The sequence below is a fragment of the Pinus tabuliformis genome, chromosome 4_1 (assembly GCF_031772625.1).
Source record: "Pinus tabuliformis cultivar Carrire ecotype Pingquan chromosome 4_1, CPIR1, whole genome shotgun sequence".
In the NCBI taxonomy this organism is placed as follows: domain Eukaryota; kingdom Viridiplantae; phylum Streptophyta; class Pinopsida; order Pinales; family Pinaceae; genus Pinus; species Pinus tabuliformis.
The window spans coordinates 420101366-420115738 of NC_142303.1; the positions used below are offsets into that span (position 1 = coordinate 420101366).

The following is a 14373-nucleotide window of genomic DNA, read 5'->3' on the forward strand; positions in this document are numbered from 1 at the left end:
CGACCGTCAAACTGGCCAATTGCACATCCTCGTCACAAAACATTGGCTTTATTTTTTAAGTATGGGGGATTTACGCAGTGCATTATATTAGATATCATTTTTGGGATTCAACTGCGTTAAGTAAGTCATTCAAACGTATGACCATTTCCATGAGAGGTAGTCGTAACTGACTAATTTCTCATGATTTTTGAATAGTTCACTTAAAAGATGCGAGAATAACCAAATCGAACTCCAACATAACCCGCTCATATTAATTTGATTTCGTAAAATAATAAAGTCCGCTCACACACTACACAGCCAGGTAAGAGCCACCGTACTCTCATGCTAAGAGTCCTATAGTTTCATCCTGCTATTTATAATTTATTTTCATTCTAAAATTCAGAACGCAAAAATTTTTGGGAAAAGAATGGTACAATGTACACCTACCTCCATGGGGCAAGTGCTATTTCAGAGACTATAGCATAGTAAATGCTCTCTTAACAGAGTCTAAGGACAGTCTTGGGAGACGGGTTCTGACTGTCAACCCGTGTGCATCCTTTCCCGACGAACAGATTCCGATCGATGTCTCTGTATGTATTCGCATTCATCCACCATGACTTATGCATCCATGATGGATCCCAGAAATTGCGTTGATAGTACGCCATGCTTTGATAGGTTATGGCATGGAGCATACATGATTGTATACGGTCAAGTTTTTAAATTATGCGCGGGGTAATGAAATTCAAATTTGAATATGCCATAAGCGAACGAACTCAAATTTCTTGTTTATCAGAGGTTTGGAAAACTTCATCGTTCGTTGAATTTTGAGATGGGTGTCTCAGGAAGGCAATACATACTGCGCTTGTTCATTATTCATTTCTTTAGCTGCTTGGGATGGCTATGCAATCTTGCTGTCGCGCAGTCCGAGTTGGGTGAGGCTGTAACGGGGTCCGCTAATTTTCCCGATCTGGGATTCGCTATAGTGGGAAATTTTTTGGTATTTGTTACGAGCTTGTTAAGGGGAAGACTCGACCTGGAGCTAGGCGCCAGGGATGTTCTGGCAACCCTGAGAGGCCCCGAACTGTACCCGATAAATGCCGGGTTCGGACTGACTACCTGCGCGCAAAGTCCAGAACCAGAAAATCGATTTGCAAAGGCTTCTGTGGTAATGTTGTCATACAACCCGCCCAATTCATCGATGAAGCAATTTATGAAGTATATCTGCAATGCCTATAAGGTGGACTCTATTCTACTTCAATGTTTTCCTTTAAAATCTCAATCTGCTGAACTCCTTCCTGGGATCTGTAATTGCAAGCTTCAGGATGGTGGATCTGAATGCAAATGCATTGTATTCTGGAATGTGCAAGACATCGTAAAGGTGCTTGATCAACGGATGCCCGGAAGTCTTAAACGACTATCTGATTCCCTATGCTTACTGCCATCTCCAGACTGCCTAGAAAATGGTTGCCATGGGTGGAAGGAAGAAAGGAAGAAAGAAAAGCAGGCAGTGGATGAAATATTTGAGTATGTTTCCAAGGGAGCCATGGAAAAGGAGCATCCTTGCATCTGCATTCCCCTTTCTCCATCAGGCTATGATTACTGGACAAAGCTGCTGAACAGATCTTTCGGAGCTACGGGAGAAACTGACCGTGCTTACAGCACTGCGTCTTTAATAGTGCCAAGGTTAACAGAGATCGCACTCAACCTTCTACTCACTGTTTGGTTCAGGGTCGATGGCTTCTCCAGCTCTCTTGTGGCAAGAAGAGCAATTAAAGATTATGTGGTAGATAGTAAGGGAAGTGGGTTTGCCGCCGGTGCTTTTCTAACAAATGGTATGGCCCAAAACAACTACGAGTGCCGGGTGTTGAACTTTAGAGATACTCGTTTGGGCGTTAGAACCCTGTCCTATATAGTAGGATCTTTCAACCTCTTTTGCTCCATATTTTGGGTGCTCTTTGTTTCTCTGCAACCTACAAACATTGGAAAATGGTACGATATGAGCTCTGAACCGCCTTCCAAATACAGTGTTATTGTTGCCATATTGGTAGGCATTGGTATTGCTTTGGGCATGGACTGCTTACATTTGTATTTGAGTAACCCAACCGTTAAGGTCGATGAACCCAAAGAGCCAACATCCACTGTTTCCCAAGAAGCAACAGCAGGTAAGGGTTTGTTTGCTCCAATAATTAATGTTTGGCGTCGTGTTAAGGTTTCGTTTCAGCCGATGCTCCAGTTTTGCCTTCCTCTCCTGGTTTGCATTCATCCCATACTCCAGTTTTGGGGTCGTCTTAAGGTTTGCCTTCATCCCATACTCCAGTTTTGGGGTCGTCTTAAGGTTCAGGATTTGATACTCCAGTTTTGGGGTCGTCTTAAGGTTTGCCTTCATCCCATACTCCAGTTTTGGGGTCGTCTTAAGGTTCAGGATTTAATACTCCAGTTTTGGGGTTTGAAGAAGACTTTGCTGCGTCCAAAAGTTCTGGTTCGCGCGGTGATGGCTTTGGAATTGATATGTATTTTATGTGGTAGCTTGTTATAAGGAAATTTGGGCCCAAAATGTCTTGGTAGATGGGTATATGGTGCTTTACAAGTACTAGTTTGGGTAAAGTGGGCCACTGGAAGTTATCTTTTAGGCGAGTATCCACCAGAATATGATTCTCAATCTAAGGATGAGAATGGAATTCTGGTGTATTCCTCTGCATTCACTTATGATAATGGTATTCTTGTGTATTCATCTGCTTTCTGGCTCAATGCTCTTTTGGCAGGAGTCCGGTTTAAGTGGCACTATGCCACAGATTTGAACTCACTGAGTTGAGTCAAATCCAAGTGTCCATTGAATATAAGTGTATTGTACTTGGGTTTATATAATTAATGAAATGATAAGTTGGTTATGGATTCTATTTATGATGAGTAATTAGTAATTATTAATTGTTTTGTTAGGGTAATTAAGTGTATTGTACTTGGGTTTATATAATTAATGAAATGATAAGTTGGTTATGGATTCTATTTATGATGAGTAATTAGTAATTATTAATTGTTTTGTTAGGGTAATTATTAATGATTTTTTCTTTTCTTCTTTTCTTCTGTTAATATCTATACTCTTCATCAAAGATATATATACAAATTTTAATTATAAACAAATAAAATTGATTGAAAATTGACGGAGTTTTATATGTAATATTAATTATAGAAGTTACAAATTATTAATTATTATATTTGGTAGAAGATTTAAGGCTACGTTTCATATCCCCATTCCATCCCATCTGGTCTCCATCCCCCCCCCCCCCCTTGCACATTCCGGACAGTCGCATGTCTCTTCTGATTTGATCCCATTCCAAAGCTTATGTACCCTAATGCCCATCTCCCCCGCTTCATTCTAGATTGGGATATTACCATTCCATGTTTTTATGCTTATATCAAAAGAAAATTTCCCGAGTTGTTTATACATTGGACGAGCCTATCCGAAATATGATAGTCTAGCCTTACTCCCAGTGTGTGGTCCCTACCAATGAGAATCTCATTGCCTAGTCCAAAAGACCAGCAAGTCCTTCGCAGGAACCAGTGTTTTATTTTGTTTAGGCTTAGCCAAATGGAAAATCCCATCTGAATACCTATCAAACCCCTACACATCCAGTGTGTAAAGTTGCTTCCACGGAGATATATTGATCTAATAATGTCCTCCCAAATGCCATTGTTGAAAATGCCATGCCATAGTGTTTTGGTCAATAGAGCCCATTCCAACCTCTGCAAATCCAATATTCCCCATCCCCCGATGCACTTAGGAATTGTGATAATGTCCAGTATAGTTAAATGGATTTTTTTCCCGGCCCCCGATCCAGACCATATGAAGTTTGCCATGATCCTGTTTAACTTCTTGATAATGGTGGCAGGCAGACAATATAAGTGAGCCCAATAAACCACCAACTAGGTGATGATAGAATGTGTGAGTGTGATACGACCACCAAGAGATAGACATATATGCTCCCACCTCATAATCTTGTTGTATAAACGATCCACCAGCCACATCCAATCATTAACTTTGTAGTTGTTGGGTTTGATATAAAAACATTGCTATCCAGAATTATATGTGTCGTTGTTAAGAAAAAATATTTTGATTTAATATGATAGCTTAAATTATATTGAGCAAAGTTAACCAATATTCTAATTAAGGTGGATGACATTATAATTGTGAATCCCAGCAATTCAAGTTATCTTTGATTGGTGAGATGCACCATTTAAAATACCAATCTAAAATAAGATAAACTTAAAGTCGCAAGTAAGGCTAATTAAGAATATTGATTTGAATAACATTATCTAAAAGTATTTAGGTGGAGAACATTATCAATGAGATAAACTTGAAATAGAAAACAAGGCTAACTAGGAATATCAAAGTGGGCAACATTATCATTGTGAATTCCAACCACTAAAACAACCTCTCATGACCAAAATGTACCATCTAAAATACCCATCTAAAAACGCATAAACCTTAAGTACCAACAAATTCATTTTTACTGTCCCATAATTGTTGCTACAAATGTCTATAGCTATATGATTTTGGAGGGACATACTCCTCATTCAAACATAACACGATAATTTGTGTGGTGGTATTACCTATTGTAATATCCCCAATTTTGATTTTTCATTTGAGGAGATTAACGAAGTTTATTGGGGAGGTGTTAGGCATAGCACAATTTTGTAGTTCAAGTTTCCGATATGATTTCGGCTTGAGGAGCTTGGATGAGAAGGAAAGATTGCAGCTCATTGGCACGTGGGGGCCACAAGAGAGACAAAAAGGGAATGCACACTTGTGGAGCAAGAGACAGAAAAAGAAATGGGATGAACTAGTGGAAAGTGCGGGCCACCATGGGAGAGAGAGGCCAACAACTATAAATAGAGCAAGGAGGCTCTCATTTGGGGGATCTTTTAGTCATTTTACAATTCCAACATTAGTTCTCTTGCGCTGCTTAGCCAAGAAAACCATGTTGTTCAGCACAAGGAATTTCCGAGCGGGAATTCCACCTCTACCTTCGGTGAATTTCGAGTGTCATCCTAGGGGAGTAAGAAGGAGTCCATCTCATGGCTTCTCTAGGAGCTATATTGTAGACCGTTCCAAGCTGGAGCATTTCTCTCTTAGGGTGCAGAAGGAAATTCGAAGGGGCTGAGAGAAGCTAGAAAATAGTGGAGTTCTAGCTGAAGAATTTGTAGAGATTTATCCATTGGGAGGACAAGTTTTACTTTGGTGATTTGCAGGGCCGAGAGCGTTGCATTTTGGAGGGCCGAATTTATCTATTTCAGGGATTTTTGAACAACTACTGTGCATACATTTTGACAGGGAGATTTGAGAAGTTCGAGCTAAGGAGAAATAAAGAGGCTTTGAGTGATTTGCAAGGCTTGGAGGATATTTTTATAGTAATTGATTGGCCTTGTATAGAATAATTATTTCTACAGGGAATTTTTCCAGCTAGTTAGAACCATACACATTCCCTGGGGTCACCGGGGCAATTTGGATTCAGCCCAAACCCTTTCTGGGTTTTTGAGGGTTTATTGAGAGGAGTTTGTAGATAATTTTATAGAAATTTTCGGTCAATATTCGGGCTTGAAATCCTCATTCCTATAGTAGGGTAAATTGTTAGTTAGTTAGGAAGTCTGCATCACTTGGTGGGCTCAGTTTTGGCTTGGAATTGAGTTGAACCATTTTTGGGTATTTTTGGGGTTTTGGAGGGGAGTCCGTGGATGCAATTTCAAGGTGATCCGAGCATTCTTCAGGGAAAAATCTTTAGTTCCATTCCAGCAACAGTAGTAGTAATTTATGGGTAGTGCACAATACCAGTTTGGGCCAATATTTCCTCAAGATCATAGTTGTACTACATGGGATTTGCATAACTTGCATAGAAAGCCTAGGTTCCAAAACTTCAGCTCATTTTATGTACTCTTTTATCATAAAATTAATGAATGGCTCAGATTGTGTTGCTGGACATTTTGGTGTTTTAATTATTGTGTATGAGTTCCAGTTTAATTATTGTTCATAGTCCATTGCTTGGTATTAGCTGTTAAATTCCAATTAGGAATATTACGGTGGTATCAAAGCATGATCTTGAACAACTATCGGGGAACCAGCAAGATCATGGAGGATTTGGCCATGGATTCACAGTGACTGGTGAATTTATGGGCACTCTGATGACTCTGAAAGGGAAGAGTAAAAAAGGGATCATGGAGGAGTTGATGAGGTAGAATCGATTATTTAGGAGGAAAAACCAAAAAGTCCTAGAGAGGATGCAACAAATGATGGGCACGTTGAGACATAACCAATAGAGAAGCCACACACATGCACACTCAATTTAGCAGAACAATATCCATCGCCATCCTAATCGACCTACCATGCCTCATTTTCTGGGTGAACCAGAGAAGGGGAGGGAACCAGACACCTTCGCAGATTTGATGAGGCCCTCAATGGATAGGATTGAAGAGTGTGAGGCATTGGATCCTAGGATAAGGAGGGCTTTCTCATCATAGAGGATAACAATTAGATGATGAGACTGAGAGGTACTTTTGTTGGTGGAGACCTGGTTTTAGATATCAGGAGCCTATGGAGGAGGTTGAGCATGAGATTGTGGGCACACAAGAGTGTGAGGAGTGTGTCGATGTGTCCAATGTGACGCATGAGTCACCCTTGTTGGAGATCCCTTCGGTAGCTTGAGTTGAAACCCTAGTGGAGAGAGTAGAGCATACACTTAGAGGGTCATTCATTGATGAGGAGCCACCCATGGATGAGATGTCGTCCATTGTTGAGGGATCCATTGATCAGGTGTCTAGGGCCATGCCTGAGTTTTATGGTGATAATAGCACAAAAGAGGTTGATGAGGTGTCGGGAGACATATCCACCGTTGATGAGGAGTCGATAGGTATAGAGCCATCTATGAAAGAGTTTCCAGACGATAGATACCTATCGTTGATTGTTGAGGATGTTATGCATGATGAGATATCTTTGGAGGGATAGTTAGCGCTCATGTTGAGCCCATGGTGGAGGAGGATGATCATCCATCCTTAGAGTCGGCCATCGATGATGCGCAGTCAGCTGCATCGGAAGCCAACAAAGATGTCATACTTTCAGACGACAATCCGCTTCAGGCACACATCGATGAGGCTTGCGGAATTATTGGGCCACCTTTTCATGTTGGTGAGAGAGAAGCCGCATTACCTAGGCAGATTACAGGGATTTGCTAGACTAGTGAGATGGGGCAACACGAGCTGTGCAGGGTGCAACGTTCGCACGATGGAGGACATGTTCCATGTATGGTGGTTCATGCATTCGATCCCTCTCTCACAGTTGGATGGCGAGAGATATTGAGTTGGTATCCGGTGGAGATAGATAGGAGGTTAGATGCATCCATGGCCACAGTTCAATAGAGGCTGTGAATTACCATAGGGGCTCGAGAGCCAAACTGTTGTTGGGATCCAGGTGGGATTCTCCATCACATCGTGGATTCGGTAGGTGATGGTAGTAGCTACATGATGGACTCGATGGTTGGGCGCACACACCTTTTCATATCCCCTTCAGAGTTCTTGACGGCACTAGTGACATGATGAATAGAGGAGTAGGAAGATTTCATGAGTTGTCATGGCATGTTGGGTTGACATGGGATTGTAGGATGATTAAACTACTTTGGCAGGAGTTGGTAGGAGGAGGTGGCATTGTCAGGCCACCAAACAAGGCATCATATGGAGACAGTGCTCTCTCATTGATCTATTGGGCACTAGAGCTACTAAGGTTCGACATGGTAGCATTATTATCGATTGCATGTGAGGCATTGGGCCACATAGGTGTAACTGGGCAGATGAGGAGGTGTATATCACATCGTGGTGGATGCATGGTCACATATGGTCTGCCCTATGGTACATGGTGGCATGGCATTAAGTTTTTGTATCCAGTTGTGCATAGAGTTGTGCCATGGAGTTCAATGCTATGCAGAGGAGTGTAAGGGTATGTATTTGAGTGCAATGGAGGATGATGATGCATGACAGGTTGTTAAAGTGTTTCTGCAAGAGAGATCTCTTAACGATGGCATCAGACACACCATTAGGTTTGGCACACTCAGATTTGGAGAGCGATTTGATGAAAGGGCCGACTATGAGCTTCCATTTTTCACTCTCTAGCATTTCACGCTGACACAGTGGACTTGGATATCATCTCTTGATGCTTGCATCATGAGCAACAGGACCCTAAAGGATGGTTTGAGACAGTTGGATGGGACATGGTGCATCAGGTGAGAGGCTTTCCAGCTGTGGTATATGGTCAAGGCACGAGTTGGTGGATGCATGCTTAGGGGTAGTCTGATCTTTTGTAGAGATAACACTTGCACCACCCTTGAGCCCACACTTAAGGAGATGCATGACCCCCTTTTGGCGAGACATTCTGAGGTGTCTCATGAGCATCTACAACCGTGGCTAGACCTTACTTGCATACGGATGTTTAGACTCCAGGCAAGTGTTTGGGAGCGCTTTCAGGAGGCAAGATGGCAGATCCCATTACGTGGTTAGCTGACGAAGGGAAATTTCGCACGCACTAGATTGGTTCGTGATGTAGGGAGCTCGTATATTGATTGCACACAAGGACTTTAGATGTGGTACAGGTTGGTGCCAACAACGATTGGGACTATGCTGCAATTGTTCTGGCTATGGAATCCGGGGAGATAGTTGGTTGATGGGACACTCTGTTTTGTGATGAGTGGGATTAGGACAGAGGATAACCCAACTCACACTTGGTTTGACATGTGGGGGAGCATTGAAGCCTTTGTCGCATGGAAAGGTTGGTTTTCCTTGTTGCTGCTACAGATCAGGGTGAGTGTTGGATGGGTAGGTCGTGACATCGTGGAGATTCTTGGGCTAGATGCATTGGGGCTCTATAGATATTTTGTCATTAGGTCCCAGGAGAGGAGGATACAACTTGCACATGATGGGCATACTTTCATGGTCGGACTTGCGCAACGATAGCATGGTGGAACCCATTTTAGACTAGCATGGGATCCGAGTATCATAGGATTTGGCAGTACAACTACCCTTGGGGATGAACTGATTTCTATAGGGAGAGTTCATTTAGATCTTTCATTGGGATTTAGTGATTCGTTGATGACGTGGGGGACTTCATCAGCATGACAAGAGCATCAACAGGAAGATATCAAGGGAAGCTCATGCAAGTGAGACTTTTTCTCTGTAGGGATTGGGTGGTATCTTCAAGAGTTTACTCTTGGAGTGTATTAGATGGACCACTCAGTAGGAAAGCTTCATGAGTGTTGGACACCTAATCCTCTAAGGGTTGGTGTGGAAGATGAACAGGCAAAGGGAGTCCAAGGGACCACTTGGAATATGAAACCAAGGGCCATTCCTATGTATTATAAATATGTATCAGTGTGAATAAGAAAAGAAATATAATGTTTATATTTCATATTGCCTCCACCATGTATGTGTTTGACATGGTATTAGAGCGAGCGATATCCTGCCCTGCTCATATTTGAGCCACTTTTTTTATGGCCTTTCTGTGCAGGTCAGTTCTGCCATCAATTCTGCATTTCATGAATGTTTTCTCAGCTAAATTCTAGTTGCAATCTCTGCTCACATTTGCGTTTAGGAATCTTCTACATGTAGTAACGCTCTTCCTAACTTGGTTCAACATTTTTGGAGTCAGTCAGTACTCTGCTCAATTTTGTGACCACTAATTTTGTGGATTTTCTCTACTATCAGTCATGCCTCCCTGAGCACTCTATCAGCACTACTTATCTGGTCACACTAATCATTATCGCTTCTCTCTCACCGAAATCGGGTCTGACACTATTTCTAACGTCTCTGCCATACTCCTATTCACCTGGCTTCTCCCATTAGTCTCTGCTTTCTTCATCGAATAGTTTGGTAAGGTTCTTTAGGCGCTATAATGAAGTGAATTATGGATTGTGCGTTGATGTATGCTTATTATTTGAATGCATTGGTGCGTTAAATGCTAGGTTAGTATTCAATCTTACTGTTGCGTTGAGGGAACCTGGTGCAGTGAGCGTAGACTGTGCATTTCCTAGAGGTACACAGTGGAGGCGTGGTGTTGTGGATGGAATTGTGATTGTGATTGCGTTGAGGTTTGGTATATGTCGATTTTTATATAGTGACTGTGATTGCATTGATGTTTTACATACCACTGTTGGCGTATTAGCATCACTGTGCAGTATGTGCTTGTTACGGATTACAATCTATTGGCGTGGCTGTGTATTACCTCTATAGTGTGGATTACACTGCCTCCTCAACCAAAACCCATATCTGTGTCTCACACCACCGCTGAACTGTCTCACACTTTACCACCGCTCTCCCCACCCATTCAACGTAGACGGACATGCCAACCAGGCATCCCATCAAGCGTGCCAAGACATGTAATGCGATGCAATGATGGCATATGTCACATGTTATGGTATTGCCTTCCAATACCACTGTGGGATACCACTTCTGCTCAGAGTGATTCCACCCTCCACCACCTGGTTGATGCCTCCCGCTTGGTCGTGTCTCTTCCCATGCCATTGATATTACATTAAAACGTTGTTGGTTAACGCCTCTCACATCACACATCTCAATTGTTTCAAGCTCAGCCCATACCGCTTCGCTCCCACTCCCATTTTTAATACATGCATTTTTAATATATAACGTTAACCTCTCAAAGACTGCCTGCCATGCTTGGAGACTATGCCACAATGATGTAAATTCCTGCAGCCCTATTTTCGTGGAATTATTTTTGGTGAACTCCAACATGAGGAGATGAACAATCTGAATGCTGAATGAGTGGTTGGCTAAAGACAAATCCCTCTGCAACTCTTTGTCATCTATGAGCTGCTCCCATCTTAATCACACATCTGAAAAGACCTTGTGATTTATGGGTTAGTACCTGGTGCAAATGCTAGCTGTGTAGGAGCATATGCATAAGGAGTTCCATAAGGTTGAAGCAGGCAGAGTGATTAATTGATGGCATTCGCAAGCAAATTAATTAAATTCATCCATAAGGCTAAGATTATTCAGTTGATCAATCGAACTTTGTTGAACCGCCTGACCGCTTTGTCTAGCTAAATCACCGTCATTCTCCACCGCCATGGTGTGGCTGCACTCTCATTCTATTTATTCTCTGAGCTTCAAATATTATAAGAGCCACCTCATAAAATTTCAGAGTCTTGGTACAATTTTCCCACATTCAGCGCTGGGTATATTTTGTTAAAACAAACTGCATTAGTCCTTGAAGATTTCAGTTTTCGGTATTGTTTCTGTATATGGTTTTTACAAGAATTCTTCATTAAAAGAGAGAGTATTTGGAGCTATTTATTTATCCCTTTTCTAAAATTCCAAGTTAGTTCTGTTTTCTGAGTTGGGTCTTCCATAATTTGAGTAGTCATTCTTGTCCTTTGGGAATTCTGTAGTTGGAAGTCTAAAAATAAAAATAAAAAAAAATGTTATCATTTTCAAAAATTGCAGTCACCATTAAAGTCTCACTCATGTTTCAGGCACATAGAGCTTGATTTTTTTTGGAGTTTCCCTTGGTCATTGTTGTTAGGCAATATAGCAAGCTCAAGCATCCAAGTTTTTTGAATCTCCTTTTTTGTTGAGTTTGAGTTGTTGATAAAATGGCTAAAATTACCACTTTATTAGAGTTATTGAGAACTCTAATCATGTCTACTGCTGAAAGCACACTTAAAGTCAGCAAAGACACTCCCGCAGATATTCAAAACTTTCTGCAAAATGCACAAGAACAAATTAATTTTTTGCAGCTTGAATCTCAACTGTAGCAGGAAGAATTACAACAGTGGAGTCATCATTCTGAACCCATTTCTGTTCAGAACATTGAAACAGACTCCCATAAGCAACAAATTGATCAGATCATTGAGCCCCTCTCAGGAGCAGTTGTACATGCAGATGAAAAAATTCAGTGTGCACTTCCCAAGTAGGTCATCAGACCTTGGGAACAACTTGTCCACAACAAGCACAGAACAGGTCTTGGATATGACAAGGACGTGTCCTTTCATATTCCAGATTACTCAAAGCCCTTTAGTTTCAGAGTGTTGGATTCCTTCATGACAGTTCACCTTCAGCTGTTCTAGATTTTGCTCCTCTTCCACAACAACAACAACAGATTGTGAAATTCCAACATTGTGATTGAGTTGGCCATATGAAAGATCATTGTTTTGATCTTCATCCATGTAAGCATTGCCATAAAACTAGTCATTCTTCAAGCAGATGCTTCAGAAACAAACCTCCTACAAGAACAAATATTCATCTTGGATGGATCACTTCTTAGCAAAGGGCTTCAACAACCAAGAATATTGAACGGTCTTGCAGTTGAGTTTTCTCCATCATCTCACCTTGTATTTGATAGGGGGGGAAGTGATGGTCATCTACAAGCTTCAAAGCCATATTAAGCGAGCCTGAGCCACACCTTGCCTTACTAGATTCAGAGTTGTAGCCAGAGACAAAGATGCCCCTGAGCATGCCTTCAATTGGTGATTCCTCTCCAAAGAATTGGGGACACTTCCTCTAGCAGAAGACTTTAGCTTCTTGCCAGTTTTGGAAGAGTTCCAGGAATTGCATTAAGCGATCCAGAGTTGTTGGTCATCCTTAAACCATCACAGGTTGAGACCTACCTCTTCAGGTTGAGGTTCTCCGTTTTTATGTGGGGTGAGACCTCCCTTTCAAGGTTGAAGGTTTCCCTCTTCAAAACATCAGGAGCACTTCCTCTAGCAGAAGACCTCAACTTCTTGCTAGACCTAGAAGAGTTCTGGGAACTGCACTAAGCATTCCAGTGTTGGTGGTCATCCTTAAACCACCACCCTTAATACCAACATTTCAAAGAGCACATTCAGCGTAGTGTTGCCATGCATTTTTGCACGTTTTGTATTACAACTCTCTTCTTGGACTCATACATAACCCTTCGGATTAAGGGGGGGAATGTTGGACACCTAATCCTCTAAGGGTTGGTGTGGAAGTTGAACAACCAAAGGGAGTCCAAGGGACCACTTGGAATATGAAACCAAGGGTCATTCCTATGTATTATAACTATGTATTATAAATATGTATCATTGTGAATAAGAAAAGCAATCTAATGTTTATCTTTCATATTGCCTCTGCCATGTATGTGTTTGACAATGAGGAGTTGGATAGAGTGCTACATTATCATGATCGTGATTCCATACTCATTCATGGTATGTAGAAGGCTTCTAGTACTTATACATGGTAGGATAGTGAGTGGAGCAAGGAGAGCTTCACGTTGGACATGATGGCTTGGGATCCTAGTATTGAGGGATTCCTTCATGATAGGACACTGCAAATGTCAGGGACGATTCAGTGGCATACCTGGGACCCTAGCATAGTTTGTAGTAACAATGGCGATCAACAGCTAGAGAGGGATTCTTGTTTAGACATTGCTTGAGGACAAGCAATTTTTAGCGGGTAGGACTGTAATATCCCCAATTTTGATTTTTCATTTGAGGAGATTAATGAAGTTTATTGGGGAGGTGCTAGGCATAGCACAATTTTGTAGTTTTAGTTTCATATATGTTTTCGGCTTGAGGAGCTTGGTGAAAAAGAAAGGTTGAAGCTCATTGGCAAGTGGGGGCCACAAGAGAGACAAAAAGGGATGAACTAGTGGAAAGTGGGGGCCGCCAAGGGAGAGAGAGGCCAACAATTAAAAATAGAGCAAGGAGGCTCTCATTTGGGGGATCTTTTAGTCATTTTACAATTTCAACATTAGTTCTCTTGAGTTGTTTAGCCAAGACAAATGTGTTGTTCAGCACAAGGAATTTCCAAGCAAGAATTCCACCTCTAGCTTCGGTGAACTTCGAGTGTCACCCTAGGGGAGTAAGAAGGATTCCATCTCAAGGCTTCTCTAGGATCTATATTGCAGACCATTTCCAGTTGGAGTGTGCTTCTCTTAGGGTGCAGAAGGAAATTCGAAGGGGCTGAGAGAAGCTAGCAAATAGTGGAGTTTTGGCTAAAGAATTTGTAGAGATTTATCCATTGGGAGGGCGAGTTTGTCTTTGGTTATTTGCAGGGCCGAGAGTGTTGCATTTCGAAGGGCCAAATTTATCTATTTCAGGGGTTTCTTAACAGTTGATGTGCATACATTTTGATAGGGATATTTGGGAAGTTCGAGCTAAGGAAAATAAAGAGGCTTGGAGTGATTTGCAGGGCTTGGAGGATATTTTTATAGTAATTGATTGGCCTTGTATAGCATAATTATTTATACAAGGCGTTTTTCCAGCTAGTTAGAACCATACACATTTCTTGGGGTCACTGGGGCACGTTGGATTCAGCCCAAACCCTTTCTGGGTTTTGTGGGTTTATGGAGAGGAGTCTGCGACTAATTTTATAGAATTTTTCAGGCAA

The 14373-nt window shown here is 41.7% G+C and overlaps 1 pseudogene; it reads left to right on the forward strand.

Annotated features, from left to right (window-relative positions):
* The first annotated feature begins 645 nt into the window (after positions 1–645).
* On the forward strand, positions 646–2816 carry LOC149176096 (uncharacterized; annotated as a pseudogene).
* Positions 2817–14373: the final 11557 nt, after the last annotated feature.